This window comes from Triplophysa rosa, unplaced genomic scaffold, assembly GCF_024868665.1.
Source record: "Triplophysa rosa unplaced genomic scaffold, Trosa_1v2 scaffold404_ERROPOS59031, whole genome shotgun sequence".
NCBI lineage: Eukaryota > Metazoa > Chordata > Actinopteri > Cypriniformes > Nemacheilidae > Triplophysa > Triplophysa rosa.
This window is the reverse complement of record NW_026634402.1, coordinates 5,669-13,612: the sequence shown is the minus strand read 5'-3', so window position 1 is coordinate 13,612 and position 7,944 is coordinate 5,669. Positions and strand designations below refer to the sequence as shown.

The 7,944-nt window shown below is 36.3% G+C and overlaps 1 long non-coding RNA gene across 1 annotated transcript; it reads right to left on the bottom strand.

The window, feature by feature from the left end:
- Positions 1 to 2,005: 2,005 nt before the first annotated feature.
- On the bottom strand, positions 2,006 to 2,922 carry LOC130550699 (uncharacterized). Its single transcript, XR_008962474.1, has 4 exons — positions 2,819 to 2,922; positions 2,520 to 2,733; positions 2,371 to 2,415; positions 2,006 to 2,056 (listed from the first exon to the last, which is right to left on the bottom strand). It is a non-coding gene; the product is annotated as an uncharacterized LOC130550699 (long non-coding RNA).
- Positions 2,923 to 7,944: the final 5,022 nt, after the last annotated feature.

The following is a 7,944-nucleotide window of genomic DNA, read 5'->3' as shown; positions in this document are numbered from 1 at the left end:
TTATGGTGCTAAATTGTAATTACCAATTGCAGAAATCATGTGACCAAGTTGTGGTACCCTAATTATATATTGCATAGATATTACCTTTACATTTACGCATTTGGCAGACGCCTTTATCCAAAGCGATTTACGTTGCATTATCCTATACATTTATGGTATGTGCAATCCCCTGGGATCGAACCCACAACCTTGCTTGTTAACGCAATGCTCTTACCACTGAGCTACAGGAAAGCTCTGGCCACTACCTGTTGCCATTACATGTTTGAATACAGGGAGCACACCCATACCAGTAAGCTTTTCCTCTTATGTTTTTCTTCTGTGCCTTTGCTTTTCGCAAATAAGAAACCACAGTGTTGCTGGAGTAACACTCAGGTGGTGAACATCTCTTTAATTCACTGTAGTGATCAGATATCTGTAATAATAAATTAGAAAATGCTTAAGTATTTTCATCAAGGCTAAAGGACTAAAGCATACCTCAATCAAGTAAGCAATGCACCTAATCAGCCATGCCCACAGCATATTACTGAATGTACAGTGTGAAACCACAACAGTTCATAATTCAGCCTCAGAAAGGTAACCTGTTCTCTTCCGATTGTAAGTCCTTTAACCTACAGTTGATAAAAAGCTGAGGAAGCCTAGCCAACATCTAAAAAAGTTATGTTATTTAATTATCCAAATTGCTATGAATATAAAAATTCTTAGTTTTATGACATCCGCACCAAATTAAATACGAATTGGCTGCCATTTTTAGGCAGAGTAGAAAAAAAAGTTCAGTTTTAAGGTAGAACATATTAAAATCAGCATAAGTAGATCAATAACTTTAACCCTGAATGCAATGAAAGTTGCTTCGGATAATACATTATTTGCTAATTGCATAAATGTAAATTAACAACAGGAAAAAAATGTTTCTGGACCAAAAATGTAATAAGGTACAAGTATTAGAAACATAGATGGTGATGGCACTATATTGTTTGTCCCAGTGACTCAAAAGTTGGCCAGGGGTCCATTCATGCCTACCTCAATCAGTGCACTCAATTTCAAATTGTACTTTATGTGGTTCATAGAGCTAAAGCAGCTCTTATAGCTGCTTCTCCAATTTGCATGTTTTGTGCACATACCTGTTCAGTCACTGAAAGCAGTTTGTGAAACGTGATGTGCAATGTTACATTAATTTCACCTATTCACTAATCCTTCTGCATTACCTCTTTGCCTGGTGAAAGTCTGACACTTTCAGAACGCTTTCTACAAGGAAGGCATCTGTAAAAGATGACAAAAGCTACAAAAAACTATTGCAGGGATTTTTTAGATGAACACAATTTCTTTGGAATATTATAGATATAATCTTTCATCAAGACTAAAAAGATATTAGGGGTTGGAAACCTTCAAAACACATGGTTACACAAGCTAATCTCTTACTAATCTCTTAGTAAGAGAGATTAGTACTTTTTTATTTAATATGAATATACAAACTACCTCTTGCATTAAGTTCCTATAGTAAAATAGCCTTATATTTTCATGTTTGTCAGGAGACAGCTTGGGCAGTACAATCTGCTGGTAGTGTTAAATTTCAGACTGTAAAAAGATTTAATCTGCTTTTGAAAAAATCTGGCATGTTCAATCCTTAAAGTTTCATACACAATGACAGTAGCACTAAAAACGAGTAATTAAAACTAAATATACATTACAGGTTCTGAGTGCAATACATACAGAGTGCATAACTCAAAGGATATCACAAATGAAACCTCAGTTAAAACAAAAACTACATGATTTATCCATGTGTCTCTGCATAACGGTGACATGACAGTTATAGGTAATTAATCAATTAATAAAATTATATATTTATTGTTATGCTGGGGTTATGGTGAGTGAGTTGATATCACACAATGATTACCATAAAGTTACCAACCCCTGTTTTAATCAGATACATATATGTGTGTGTCCTTAAATCCTAGTGGGACAATGTCTCCTGTGTTGCCCTAAAGAATCTCTATTTTTTTCTAAGAATTATTTGCTTAACCTCTCTCCACCACTTCCTCATCTATGCGTTTGGCAGTCTCTGCAAAGACAATGTAGACAAAATCCAAATAACTACACTTTTGGAATATACAGTATATATATATATATATATAAGCTTCAAAGATGGTGCTGCTGTGAATATGGTCTATAATATTTTATATGGGATGTACAACATCTCAGCTTAAACTAAAGGAACTTTGCATACATCTGCACACTGCAAAAGTGACCAGACATTTTAAACATTCTCACTGGTAACTGAATTTTGTTGTGTGGTTGGTTGAGAAGCCCTCGTCTAAACACTAGTGCTAAATTCTGCAACATGACTTTCCATAAGTAAAACTCTATAAGCCTCACCTGCTTGTTTGTTTTCTTCATGTTCTGATGTTGTTTCACTTTGTACTAAAATGTATAAAAAATGCATCAGGGCAAATCTTTCTACACAAAATATGAATAAGTCAAGTCAGTGTTAGAATTCAACATTTACATAATAAAAAGTGCATTACCTTTGCACAGAAAACAAAGGGCAGTCTCCTGGTTGTTTTGCACACATTTCTCATGTACTCTCACGCCACATGTCGAACATTTGGCCTACATGTTTTTTAAAAGACACTCATTTGCAAAGGTAATTTTTTATACGAAACATAATTTGAGACTTTTGATAACTTGCCTTGCTCTTAGCAACAGCTTTATTGCAGACACCACAAATGCCTGACCTTTCTAAAGAAAGCAAGAAACACTTGTTGTACAGCTTTATTACCAAAATCAACAGAAAACTGTAGGTATACACTTGTATTGTACCTACCAAGTGAAGTGAAGAGCAAAATTGCAAGTCTTTCTCTTTCTTCATGAACTGAAGGGCAGTTAATATACCCCTGGTCCCCACGGAGAAAGGCCTCTGCAAACTTACAAAAAGGTGACAAAAGTTTTTATGTTCTGTTTAAAGGATTCATCCGCCCAAAAATGAAAATGCAGTCATCATTTACCCACCCTCAAGTTGTTTCAAACCTGTATATATTTCTTTGTTCTGTAGAACACAAATTAATGTTTTGAAGAATGTTTGTAACCAAACAGTTGTATGGTACCATTGATTTCCATAGTATTTTTTTCCTACTACAGAGCTCAATGGTTCCCCAAAACCACTGCTCACACATATTCTTATAACCCTGTGTTGAACAGAACAAAAAAATGTATACTGGATTGGAACAACTTGAGGTTGAGAAAATGATGACAGAATTTTCATATTTATCACTTGAACGTTCATTAAAAAACGCCATCCATATTTCTAGAATATTTTTACATGTGCATAATATCCAAATATTTATGTGTAATACATGTGTACTGTAAATGAAACGATTTTGCTATAAATATTTATAACAGATATATCACTAATATTTCAGCATGTAGATTAATCTTTAGAAAATAAAATTTAGCATTTTAATGTTTTACCATAGCTGTGAAAATGCCACAAGAAATGATATCTTTCTGTATGTCATGCTCCCTTGTGCAAAATTCCCATGTTCCCTGGCATCCCTTTTTGCTGTGGCAAATATCCTGTGAGGATGGATACCACATGCAGAGGACAGGTTAGATGAAATATAGTTAAAAGTGAAATAGAGAAACCTTTTATGTGTACATACCCCCAATTGTCAGCTATTTTCTGACAACTCTCTTTCCGCTCACCAAAAGAATTTAGGTAGGTTATTGTTCTACCAGCGATGTTGCAGCGCTAAACAAAAAAATGGAAATAGCTGGTAACAACTTGTATCAAACTCTGCAAGATGATGTTTGCGTGTATCACTTGAAATTTTGCAATGCTCTGGTATTTCACACATTGCCATTGACTACAATGCTTATTTTTGAATACATAAAAGAAAAATTATATTCTCAACTTAGAACAAGAGGAACTTACAAAGAAAGTCCAGTGATTCCCTCCCTCCAGGTATGGACCAATAACAACTGCTTTTTTAAGAATGTTATTCTGCAAATTAAAGAAAAGGCTACATGAAACACTGACATCTTGGATAGGAAAACAAATTTTAGTAAACCATGTGCACTTCAATGTAAAGGAACTACAACACTACTTTGTATATTTACTAAGAAATGCTAGTTCCAATTCACGCTCAACAAAAAAAGGACACTATAAAAGTAATTCTTACTTTGACAAAACTATGACTTCTTGCTCTGACCTTCCCATCAAGAATATTGTTCAAGGAGTGGATATTGATTGCCACAAAGCCTGGTGTCTTCTACATTACAAATGAAATGTTGTGTATTCAAAATTGACGTATTTAAAATTAATGCCATCAGTTTAATTAACTGTTTTCTGACATAATATGTATAGGTAGATAATATTATATTACCATGCTGAACAGGTGAAATATGGCATCCATGATCTGACCAGGTTATAAATAATAATAACAATAATAATAATAAATAATAATATAAAAAAGGTAAAATGAAATATATTAATACAGAATATTTTATATTTATAAATATGCAGTATGTGAAATTTATGAAATATAATATATTTTTTTACCTCATCAGGAAGTTCCTGGCTTCCCAGAAGGGACTGAAAGCTGCTGACATATATGGGATATGGCCCAATTTTCCCAATTTTGGTATCAGAGCTTAAGTGTCCCGAAATAAAAAAGCGCAGAACTATATGGGTACAGAATATAAACATACCATTATGCTTATTCCTCTACATACATACAAACTGTGAATGAACGGTTTACAGTTTAAATACAAAAAAGAAAATAATTTTATGTGCTTACCATTCATTTGTGCTTGTACTCAGTGGTTCCTTGTTTAAAGAGAAAGAAAATGCACATTAGTCTAGCCCTACACCAAGAGCAGCAATACAGTACAAAAATACCACACTGATTTAAATCTATTGAGTAATCCTGCCCCAAGTGAAGCACATATTACAGTAAAAATAACAGTAATACAAATCTATACACTACTCCTGCCCTGAAAGCAGCACGCTGTACTGTAAAACTGACTTATACACTACTCCTGCCCTGAGAGCAGCACGCTGTACTGTAAAACTGACTTATACACTACTCCTGCCCTGAGAGCAGCACGCTGTACTGTAAAACTGACTTGTACACTACTCCTGCCCTGAGAGCAGCACGCTGTACTGTAAAACTGACTTGTACACTACTCCTGCCCTGAGAGCAGCACGCTGGCAACACGTGTACTTTGTGGATGACGGAAATTCGGAAACCGCAGTAGGTTTGTCTGATTTCTGAGCTCGCAGTATTACACTATGGCTATTACCCCTATTATCAACATTATCGCGGCGGACTGATAGAGCAGCACGCTGGCAACACGTGTACTTTGTGGATGACGGAAATTCGGAAACCGCAGTAGGTTTGTCTGATTTCTGAGCTCGCAGTATTACACTATGGCTATTACCCCTATTATCAACATTATCGCGGCGGACTGATAGAGCAGCACGCTGGCAACACGTGTACTTTGTGGATGACGGAAATTCGGAAACCGCAGTAGGTTTGTCTGATTTCTGAGCTCGCAGTATTACACTATGGCTATTACCCCTATTATCAACATTATCGCGGCGGACTGATAGAGCAGCACGCTGGCAACACGTGTACTTTGTGGATGACGGAAATTCGGAAACCGCAGTAGGTTCGTCTGATTTCTGAGCTCGCAGTATTACACTATGGCTATTACCCCTATTATCAACATTATCGCGGCGGACTGATAGAACAATCGTTTAATAAATGCACGTGATGAATAATACTGCGCAATAGTAGTGTCAGTCTTGTGCAAAACAAAGCAACTAATAAAGTATAGATAATACACTCAACTGGCTAGTTAAGGCTTTTCTGGTTTAAACGTGATCTTTATATAGAACCTGTTATGCTACTACTGATCATCTTTGCAATCATTTAACAACAAAACACAGTACTTACCTTTGCAAAAATGTCTTCCGACTCGCTAATATCCATTGATGTGTTTTTGAATATCCCCTCCAAATTTTGCCAAGTGTACCACTTGAGATTAATGGGTCGAGAGATTTGCATTTATTCTTCCTGCATCGAGATGCACGAGACCGGTTTGTCTCATTTGCTCGGAGTCTGTTGCGGTTGTCAAAATTGGAAACCTTAAATGGCATTATGAAATTAGACAGAGACACTTTGAAGAAACTTACCCGCAGCAGTCCGAGGTAAGGACACGGAAAATATATCAGCTCAAAGCCCAGTAGGAGCGATCTACATGGGTCCTCCCTCACTCACTTACCGCCCAACAACCAAAGAATACAGTGGATCTTAGGAAAACATTAAAAAAAAAGAGTGCATGGAGGCTTCTGTGAAACACTTTTAGAAGGAAAATAAAGACATGAACTAAAATAAAATATGAAACAAACCCCCCTTTCAGCTGCACCAGCCACCAGAAGAGCTGAAATGTTATCAGAGGATGATCAGTCGCAACTAGATGCTTCTATTTGTTCATCTCAGTTCAGCAGAAAACAACACTTTAGTTTTCTTTTAAAGTTGTTAATGTTGAAATGAATGTATGTGTAATATTCTGTGTTAATACCAAGCAAAGCCACACCCATACGTTACGTGCGGATTGACGTAAGGTAAATTACGTGGAGCGCAGGGCGGAATAAAGTGGCTACTGATTGTTCGTGCATCGATGTCAAATGGTTATGTTCAACGCAAAGTGATAAAATAAAATGCATTACAATGGCGACGAGGATATAAAAGCGCTCTGAGTGTATTTCCAAGCCATCTCCAGCGACTTGCCTGCTACCGAGTGAGTACATTAAAGTAATCTGCTAGCAGCCATGCAGTCCGTGCTAACCAACGCAGCCATTCAGCCGTTTGACTCAGAAACAGACTCCAGTTCGCTAGGAACTCGGTGGAACAAGTGGATGCAGCGGTTCGACAATTTTCTTGTCGCCCTGAACATCACCGTTGATACCAGAAAAAAAGCGCTGTTGTTACACCTCGCTGGCGAACGAGTACATGACATATACGACACGTTTCTGTACATGCTCATACTTTTCATGTTCATACTTTTCAGTTGGCCAAGATTTCTAAAAATCCTTTCTTTGTATTGGTCTTAAGTAATATTCTAATTTTCTGAGATACTGAATTTGGGATTTTCATTAGTTGTCATTTATAATCATCAAATTAAAAGAAATAAAAATTTGAAATATATCAGTCTGTGTGTAATGAATGAATATAATATACAAGTTTCACTTTTTGAATGGAATTAGTGAAATAAATCAACTTTTTGATGATATTCTAATTATATGACCAGCACCTGTATATTATGACATCATCATATTTGTGTGTATGTAAACATTTTGCAATGTATTTAAAAGCACTGTGGATTATCTAATAATGAAGGCTAAATATTGGTAAAGTAAGGCAGTTACTGATCAACATTATATCAATATAAAATAATTCACAGTTGGAAACACCAGGAAACACCACCAAATAAATGTAAAAAAACCTCTAACCTTTTAAGATTTAAGACAGCCGCGAGGGTATATCAATTAATTATATTCTGTTGTCAGTTCATGATGCGACATCATTTAATAACACACAATAAAAAGCGATGATTTTGACTATATGTTCTTTCACACAGCCTCAACTTTGTTCATATTTATATATCCAAACAGTCGATAACAGTGACAGGTTGTTGGAAAGGCTGTTTTGTACTCATTTTATTCACGAGTTACCTGTCGTACGGTGCTGCTTGTTCCTGCCGGGAAAGAGAGACCTCGCACTCGCGGGGCAGCACTGGGGACATCTTCCCACTGAATGAAAGCTAAGGTTTATCCAAGAAGTCGCTATATTGTCGCTATGCGCTTCTTCTAAACAAAAGCCGCTGGAGGGCTCGTAAAAGTGACTAAATCCAAAGACAGACTTCCTAATTTAGAAACACTGTTTT